The following is a 10,894-nucleotide window of genomic DNA, read 5'->3' as shown; positions in this document are numbered from 1 at the left end:
GTGTACACCAAAATTATTTATTAAAATTAATTATTAATATAAAATATATACTGAAATATAAATATACATTAAAAATAAATTAAATCACATATATATTTATACATAAATATATTAGTGGTTGATTTTAATAGTTAATTTTAGTGTCTAAATAGTATTTTCAGTACCATAAATAAATAAACAAATAAATAATTGTCATATAATAATAAATTGTATTTTTTTAGTTATCATTTATTTTTATTTATTTATTTAAAAAATATTATATGAATATATATATACCAAAATACCCTTATAGATAATTATATATATATATATATGATCAATTTTATTGTGATCAAAATATCTTTTTACAATATATAAAATTAAAATCAAATCTTAACTTATTAATTTCAATAAAAAAAATCAAAATTAAAATTTCAGAATACAAATTAGAAATTTGTTTATCTTCGCTTCTGATCTGTTGTTATTATTAGGAAGAGATCATGATTCCAATACAAATACAATTGAGAAGATCATAATTTTCTGAAAAATTTTTCATCTCTTAACACTACCTAAGATTAAAATCCTCACTTCCAGCAATATTATAACCTTGAAGGTCGCTTGCGTGCGTGTGAATATTATAATTTTGTTAGTCAAAATAAGCAGCTTAAAAGATCAACGTTAATGTAATTAGCCAAAACTTAATGAAACTTAAGATTTAGTTTCATGATCTAAATGGCAAGACTGTAATCTATAAATAAGCATTTGATGATCCTCATCCAAAATAAAATCAAAAGAAAATGACATGAAAGAACACCCTTCGCCAACAGTGTTTTCTTCTTGTTCTGACTCTGTTCTATTCTCCCTGCATCCAATGCAAAGAAGCAGTGCAACCCACAGGATAAAAAAAATCTCGAGAAAAAGATAAATAGGTTCTAACCTTTTGTTCTGTGGACATTTTTGTCCTTGAGCATTTGAAAATATTTTTAAATCTCCGACCTTCAAAAATTTTGAACGAATGAGTCCTTCCGTCGAATTGCCTCCGCCAGACCTATCGGAGAAGTTTGATGTGGCTCCCGTGAAGATGACGTGGCATGGCTGGTTGACACCTGAATTACTTAGTGAAAAGCTACGTTCAAAAATTGGACAATTAAGTCCCTGCACTACAAAATTACGTCGTTTTGCCTTCATCCCTTACAAAGTCCTTTACAATACCCATTACACCCATACCACTCTTTCTGAATTACATTAAACACTAAGGATATCAACAATTATCATACTCTGTTTCTCCCTCCAAACAAATCACTACCCAGGCTAGGGGTGGAAACAGGCCAGGTCAGGTCAGGCTTTGCTCTTAACAGGCATGGCCTGTCATACAGCTGATTGGCCTGAGACTGGCCTACAGCCTGTTATAAGCTCTTTATAAAGTACTAGGTCTGGCCTGTTATTCAACCTGGCCTGGCCTGAAGCCTGTTAAAAGGCCTGATAATTTTTTTTTTACAAAAATAAAAATATTATTTAAAAAAATTATTTTTTTAATAAAAATAGTTATATGTAATATGTCATATATTTAATATTTATAAAAAATTTTAAACTTTTAACATATTTAAAATATACAAAAATATTTATAATAAAATATAATAAATTTAAAATATCTCATAATTTTATTAACAATAAATAATTATTTATATATTTAATTATATTTTAACAGGCCCACGCAGGCCTGATAGGCCTATAAGACTAATTAGTGAGGCTGGACCTGGCCTATTAATGTATTAAGGCTTTTAAAAGAGCCTGAGCCTGTACCTATTTTATAACAGGCCAAGCCAGGCCAGGCCAAACACAGGCCAGGCTGCAGGCCCCTGGCAGGCCGCCTGGCCCTTTTCCACCCATAACCCAGGCTGAGATGTTTGCCGTGTGCAGTGGCTATCGAAGAGACTTCCATTGTTGTCTAAGTTGCTGTCTTCGTCATCGAAGGTAAGAAGTCTGTATTGTAGCTTAGTTATTGGACTGTGAAGTTAAACACATATGCAAGTATGAACTGTGTTGTGAAAGGACTGACTGTGCATGTTGATAGAAGTTATAAAAAAAGTATTGAAATTTTTCGATTGAAATTGAATTACTGTTAGGGTAAAGAAAGCTTCTGGGGTGATTTTTCGTCTCTGTATGTTGAAGATTATTGCTTTTTAATATGTGAAAAGAGTAATTCTTGATCATTGTTTACAGCTTTTTGTTTTTCTTTTTTTAGATAGTTGATATATTTGTAGTGCCTGTATTCCACCATGGAGGTAATTTTGTGAGAGAAGGTAATGGCTCTCTGGTTTACAAAAATGGGAAGGTGGAGAAGTTTTCAGAAATGGACCTGGACTTCGTTAATTTCGGAGACTTGATCACACTGTTCAAGGGCTTGGAGTACCAATCATACAAGACAGTTTATTTGTATGATCCAATGAGTCCTGATATTGAGTCTAGGCTGCATATTTTGACAGGGAATGCAGGGATTAACGAAATGCGAGAGAACAAAATGAAGAATATAGAGACGGACGAATTTTACCTATACTTTGACCACCCTATTGATAAACCTGAGATTGTGGAGGATGCTGGAAAGCAAAGTAGCAATCCTGATGAGGGAGAGGTTTTGGTGGATGATCAGAGTTCGTCATCTGATGATGGGTACGAGAGTACGGAGGATGAGCCCTACAAACCTCCACCTCCCGGTTTGAAAGTAACAGTGATGATGATGATACCAGTGCTGATGATAAGGGTAGTAAAAGACATAGAGTAATGAAGGAAAAGAAGAAAGTTGTGTCTCCAAAGAAGACAACTGTAAAGAAGACAGGTGCTAAAAGAAAGAGGAAGACGTGGAAGAAGATGGGACAAAGTAGTGGACCCACTGAGCAGCAAACCAGAAAGAATGTTGGGCCTGATCCTAATGTGCAGCCCAACAGAGGCCCATAACCCAACAGGGACCAATATGTTAGGTTCTATATGAGCCTGATCCAAGATGATGATGATGACCCGGTATATGATTATGAATCTGAGAATTTACATACACCTATTTCATCAGATGATGAATCTAGCAAGCATAAATTTCCTGAGTTTGATGATGATTATGAGCATGAAGAGGGGAGGTTTGAGTTAAGGACTAGGTTTGTCACCATAGAGAGATTTAAAGAAGTTGTAAAGGACTCATTCATTGCTGAGGGTAAGGAGCTTAGGTGGATTAAGAATGACAAAGAGAGAGTGAGGGTAGGATGCATGGATGATGAGTATCCGTGGCTGATTCATTTATCATAAAACAAATATCTACAATGCTACCAAGTGAAGACTTACAAAAATGACCATACATGTGCAAGGGACATGGAAAGTAATGCAGCTGATCAACATTGGATTAGCTTGAAGGTTGAGAAGAGAATGAGTACATAGCCTCATATGAGGACAAGTGAGACTATTGACTTTCTTAGAGAAGAATTCTCACTTACTGCACATCCAAAAATGGTTTACAAAGCAGTTAGAAATTATTTGTTTGAGATATTACGAAGCAATCCAGGATCTAGGGCAGAGTTGTGTGTCACTCCTGTACCTCAATCTCCCCTGTTTTTGATAGGCTTTATATATGCTTAGAAGTATGCAAACAGGGGTTCAAGAGTGGGTGTAGGCCATTGATACATCTTGATGGCTGTTTTCTGAAGACTTATTATGGTGGACAACTCCTCACAGCAGTTGCCCAGGATGCCAATAACCAATTTTACATTGTTGCCTACGAAGTAGCTAGGTCTGAAACTAAGAAATCCTGTAAGTGATTTTTGACTCTTCCCCAAGAGGATTTAGAGGATGTGCAGACTCATAGTTGAAACTTTATGTCCGACCAACAAAAGGTAAACTTCATAACTACTTAGTACATTGGTACTTGTTAAATATTAATTACTATTTTAGTTATGAGGATACATAGGTTCATTTAGCTGCTGCCATAGTATTATGTAATTCTTTAATGATGAGAGTTGTTGAAGTCTAGGTTATTTCTTAGTAGCTGTATACAACTGCTGCTTTACTTAATATGAATTAGTGCTGTTTAGCTTAGTATGAATATACAACTATTGCATAAGTTAATATGAATTACTGCTGTTTTACTTACTATGAATGTACTACTGCTACATAAGTTAGTGTGAACTGCTGCTGTTTTACTTGCTATGAATGATCTATTGCTGCATAACTTAATATGAATTAGTACTGTTTTACTCATTACCCTAATGTATAACTGTTGTTTTAACTAAGTATGTTGTTGAATATTATGCTCCTTAACAAATGTGTGATGACTGTTGTGTTACTTGATATGATTGTACAACTGCTATGTAGAGATTGCTACATGCATTGAAGTCAGTTATGCCAAATGCCCATCACCGAAACTGTGTGATGCATATTTGAAAAAATTTTATCAACCAGTTTAAGAATCTCTATATTCGAGAGGTGGTTTGGGACTGTGCTAAATGCACCACCATACCAGAATATAAGGAGCAAATGAAAAAGCTCAAGCGAATTAACCAGGGTGCATGGGAGTATCTATCAAAATTTGAGCTAGCAACTTGGGTGAAGGCCTATTTCTCACATAGACCAAAAGTAGACAACCTCACAAATAACATGTGTGAGGTGTTCAACTCGAAGATAATAACCTATAGAAGCAAGCCTATTCTCACAATGTGTGAAGAAATTAGGTACTATCTTATGCGGAGGATGGTCAAGCATAAGCAGTTACTAAAAAATGTTTCTGGAAAGCTCGCATCTATTCAGCAGAAGAGGCTAGATCATCTTATAAGGCCCAGCAACAAGTGGCTTGCAGAGTGGACAGGTGACGAGGAACGTAAGAGATTTGAAGTGAGTCGTAAGAACATAAAGGTGGATGTGGATCTCATAAAGCAAACATGCTCATGCAACAAATGGCAGCTGACTGGTTAGTTTTAATAGCATTGTTAAATCTGTTATGAATTATATGGTTTACTATTCTGCATTATCTGGTTTATTGTTAACTGGTGCATGATGTTGATCTGTTTTAGGCATGCCCTTTATCCATGCAGTGTCAGCAATCAAGAAAAGACATGATCAACCAGAAGAATATGTGCATCCATGGTTATGCATGGAGTCAATCCATAAGACATATGCACACTCTATTCAACCGGTGCTTAGTCAGAAATTTTGGACACGGAGTGAGTATTCAAGACCAGATCCTCCCATCATAAAGAGACCAATAGGCAGACCAAAGATACACAACAGACAAAAAGATATGGCTGAACCAATGATGCAATAAGGTGCCAAGCTGAAGAGATCCTTTAAGGTAACTTGCAGTAAATGTGGCTCAGAGGGACATAATTACAAGACATGTAAGGGTGTTCCATCTGACCCCAATTGAAAACTTAAGACCAAGAAGTCCAAGAAAGATGGGACAAGTCAGTCACTAGTTGTCCTTCCATTATCACAGTCAGCACCAAAAGATGATGTTTGTATTGTATTTATTCTTAGTTTTCTGGATAATTAGTGTATGTCTCTGTTTAGTTTAATTTTTGAGGATTTATATAGTAATGAGCAACATTGGTTAACTTAATTGGACAGGATGCCCCTAACACCCAAAGTGCTCCATCTAGCCAGGCAGCCTCTAGCCAGGCTCCAGATGTAAGTTTTATACATTATTGTAAAATGTTGACCATTAAATTGTTATTTATCCTAAGTCTTATGAATATTGTCTTATGTATCACAACCAGGTTTCAAGTGCTGTGGCAGCAACACCAAGTCCTGTAACACCAGCTCCCGTGGCAGACCAACTCCAGCCAGGTCGTGTAACTAGAGGTACACCATTTAGGCCTCCACTTCAAGTTCCATCCATAGCTCACCAAACAGTTCAACCAAAAACTTCAAAGATCAGGCCCAAACAGAAGATATTCAGGCCACCTGTCCTATTTTGCCCCAATTCACTTCCACCTCCAAGTTAGCCTACACATGGCTCACAACCATCTCAAGTCAGGCCAAGACCGAGTACAGTAGCTTCTAAAGAGACATTGGCAGCAGCAAGCACAGCAATAATAAGACTGTTCAAATTCATTCCTAATCCACCATCCATCAATCCAAAGACATGAAGAAATATGACATCTTGACCATCCCACTATGCTTTGTAATAGCATTTAGGAAACTTGAATGTGACATCAATATTTTTTTGGGAGAATTGGTTTTTTTGGAGAGAAGCTCTTAGGATTTTATAAACTGTTGCATACTTGTTAGGTGTTTGAGGTTTACTTTTGTGATGTTAAGCTTCATAATACTACACACTTGAGCATACCAATGTTCTTTTTGAGCAGCTTTTAGAAAATGCGACTGTCGCAAAGATGTTTACATAACTTTCAATATATGATATGTGTTTATGTATACAACTTTTATGCCTACTTTCCTCGATCATTCAATGCTTCTTTAGATACTCACAACATAATTTCAACAACCTACTGATATCATAAATTGCATTTAGATAGATAATAGGATACATAAATTACCTAAACAGCATGTTTCAATACACAACAAAAACCTGGATCGAACACATTTTTCTACTCTACTTTTTAAAATTCATTTCTCAGTCAATACATACATAAAAAGCATCCACAACAACACATACAACTATAACAACACAATAAGCTAATGAGTTTTTTTTTCTTCTCTAGCACCGTAACCTTCTCTTACAGAATAGCCTTCCTATAATGAAATCCCTCTTCCTCTTCAACAACTTCTGCCTCTTTCTCAACCAAAGGTCTTCTATCAAACATGCAACCACTGCTTCCAATTCTATCAAGATGTTCATCGACCCAAAGAAAAAATTTGCAATGCAGTTGGTTTTTCTGTCAAAATTCCCAAAATAATGTACTATATAAAACCATTCAAATAGAACAAAATCCTCAAGTTTTTTATCTTACCTTATAGAATGGGCAACTCAAGAAGACTCTGTTTGGGTTGCTAATCGTCCTCGACATATACATAACCAGCCATGCCATGTCATCTTCATGGGAGCCACACCAGATTTCTTAGACAAGTCTGGCGGAGACAATTCGGTGGAGAGGCTCATTCGTCCAAAATTTATGAATGTCAAAAATTTAAAAATATTTTTAAATACTCAGAAACAAAAATATTCGTAGGACAAAAGATTAGAACCTATTTGTCCTTCTCTCAAAAATCTCCTTCAGATAAAAAATGACATCAACAACCCTTACCTGCTGGCTTCATGGAACCCCGATGAGGATTGTACCTTGACATTGGCAATTCAATTCAATTTCTTTATTTGTTCAATCTTAGTTTCGTTGAATTTATCTAATATTTATGAATCATTGTTCATTGATATACTCATCCATGCCAATGGCCGTCATGAAAGAGCAAAGTCGCGTGTTTCTTTTTCTTTGTCTAAGATTAGTAGGTTAAGATTTGATTTTAATTTTGTTTAATGTAAAAAAATTTTTGATCACGATAATAAAAAGTGAATTATATAGTAAAGATGTAAGTTTACAGATTTTTCTATGGGTCGAAAGAAAGATTGAAAAATTAAGATTCACATCTTGACCATTAAAAAAAAAATAAAAAGTAACTATAAAAGAAATTTATATTCTCTCTATACAACTTCAATTTGTATATTTTTTCTATACAACTTTGATTTGTATAATAGAGTGTCCCTAATTAAAAAAATTATTTAATCTTATAAGAAAATTGATCATATGATTATTTATAAAAATATTTTGGTATATTTATTCATATAATATTTAAAAAAATAAATAATGATTAAGAAAATATAATCTACGTGGCAATATTTTATTTGTTTTTTTATTGTATTGATATGTATAAATTTGTCGTCGTACTGAAACAAATATCTTTTAATAAATTCAATACCTAAACAAAAATGATAACTAACTAATGTTTTTTATTTTTGTATATTTAAATCTATTTTAACTAATTATTTATTTGTTTATACTAAAAATATTAACTTCTAACATTTTTTATATGTTGTAACATATACTAATAAGAAAAAGATCATATGCACTATTTTTTATTTATTTTATATATTTTTTACTTCTGGTATTAGAAATTATTGATAAAAAAGTAAAATTTAAAAAATTAATTTTTTTATACTATAAAAAAATACATAATTGTGTAAATATCAGTTTTTCTAATGAATGAAGCGGTATTCGTTCTAGCACAGTAGCAATGTAGCGTATAGGACTATAGGAGTGGAGCGGGAACATGATCTCATACATTTCAATTCATTCTCAAATTTGGATAGGCCTAGCCCTTAACTAAAAGTTGGGTGTTCCAAAGAGTCGATATCAATTCCAAATTTACCAAAAACGCCGGCAATTAAGAAGATGCGGGTCGGGTTTGTGCAGCCCACACCATAAAATGATGCACGAATATTCATATCATAAGCATTTTAAAATTTATAATTCTCACAAATAAAAATAGATAGACTTATTAATTTCGATTCATGGATAAATATTATAATACAGATAATTCACTTGACTATTCCTTTTTTTTTTCTCTTCAATGTCCTTTTTTTTTTCTCTTCAATGTCCTTTTTAATCTACGGGTAAGTGGAGGAAAAAAATTTCGTTAAGAAGGAGAAAGAACTAAGTTTTGGTTTCTATTTTTTTTTTACGAAAACCAACTTTCATCAAGTTGGATACTTTTAAGTTTTAAAATAACAACTTAACTTACTTTTTTACTAGCGTGATAACCCGTGCAATGCACGGGATTCACGAAATTTAAATTTTTTTTTAAAAAAATACTAAGAATATAACTAAAATATATTCTATAAAAATAGATATGTTGTATTAAGTTTGAGTAATTACAAAATTATTATTAGACTAAAATAAAAAAATAGATTACAACAATTATTCAATATGTCAATAAATATATAACATGTTTTGTAAGATAATAAAAGTTAATAAAATATTCAAACAATTGCTAAACACTAAAAAAACAGAAAAAAAAAGTACAATAGAGATGTAGTTTACTATTACATATTATCTTAAGAACACATAACATCAGGATACTCACTATTACCAAAACAAAATATATACAATATATATAAATTTGTTCATTAAACAAAAAATAAAATATCTCCAAGACAACTTAACATATAATTCACAATATCCATCAAATAGAGTTATACATAGGAGGCCTAACAACGCTGAATCGATAACTCTATCTGGCGGTTAGCTATCGAGCTAAGTTTCAAAGTGATGGTATCACCCTCCTTTAAATTATATGTTCTACAACATTCACTCCATCCGACCCCAAATTTCCATTCTGTACGTCTTTCTCGACTCTTCAGTAACTGAAAAAAGAACACATTCTTCTCAACATTGGAATCTGGACCAATGATCGTCCAAATCGAACCATCTCCAGATGGTTTAAGATACACAGCAAATTTTGAAGCCAAATACTGCAACAAATAATTCATAGTTAACATAAACATAATATTTTTATACACAATGAATAACAGATTTAGGAAGAACATCCAATAAGTTTGTAGGAAAAAAAAAAGAAAACACTCTTTAAGATCAACTTACCAATCTAAAATGTCCAACATCCCAAGCTGTGATCTTCTTTTCATAAGAAACCTCTGGAGCATATCTAATTTAAGATAATATGAACCTTAATCACGACAGTAAAAAATAAAAAGCTATCAAATGATATTAAAATACAAAAGAAAGGAAAATAGTTACATGTAGCATTACCTAGGATCAGGCAATTCGTTTGACACATTAATGTGTTTATCAACTTCCAATGATAAACTGCTGCCACTAGACAAATTTATGGGATTATGTGGATTATCCCCAACCAGTGACCCATCTTGATCATTGTCTTCATCACCATCCGATGAAAACTGTTCATCCGATGGTTCAGACCCAGACAGAACAATGACATCAGCTGATGAGTCTTCTTCCATCCTGGTATACTTTATGTGGAAGACTCTTGACACATTATCAAGTGTCTCTGGGTCCATTAGCTCAGGAACATAGCAATCAGGATCAAGGTGAACTTGGATGGGTTGGTTGTCTTTATCAAACAATGAAATAAAAAAAATTCCAAAACCAACGTACCTAAATTGAACACATGCCGGTCTATCGATAAGATAGAAAGTTCTAATCATTTCAAATGAGTACTCAGTTATCAGCAACTGATCATTCTTTTTGATCACCTCCAACGATAAACAATTATCTAACTCGTCAATGACATAGAATATTGGCCTGAATCCTTCCCCATGAGTTGAAACAAAATTTGAGGGAAGAGCTCTATCACCCTATATTCAAATTTCTTAACAAAGTTAACTCTTGTAACTAAACATGCTAAAAAAGCTTCTCCTAATCTTACCTAATTATTTATCAAATAGAGGTATTTTAAATCTACTATTATTACCAACTGAGCAACACAAGAGAACAATAATCACGTAAATGAACTAACATTATAATGAGAAGAAAACTTTAGAATAAATAATTGAGAAAATTCTAGTTCAGTAAATAGCTCAATGAATTTAAAAAAAATATCCATAGAAAAACGACAAAGGGGCAAAGCAATCAGTCTCACAGATGAAGAAAATAATAGAAAATAACAAATTAAAGAACATAAAGCCAAATTAGTAATCTAATTAATTGAGATTGACACTACTCTAGAAAACTGCACATTGGCCATTATATCTCATTACCTGCTGACTGAGATCACAAAATCTGAAAACCAGTTCTTTTTCGCTGGGCCAATATACCTAGGTTGCTAAAAACCTCCTATTAGCATATAAAGGCACGATTAGAATTTAAGACCGAGACTTTTAACGAAGAAAACAACTAACTAAGTATACAAAAAAAATTGTAACAAACTAAAAGCACAATAATGAAAAATACCC

This window comes from Arachis hypogaea, chromosome 6 (assembly GCF_003086295.3).
Source record: "Arachis hypogaea cultivar Tifrunner chromosome 6, arahy.Tifrunner.gnm2.J5K5, whole genome shotgun sequence".
Lineage (NCBI taxonomy): Eukaryota > Viridiplantae > Streptophyta > Magnoliopsida > Fabales > Fabaceae > Arachis > Arachis hypogaea.
The sequence above is the reverse complement of the archived record's forward strand: the minus strand, read 5'-3'. Positions refer to the sequence as shown.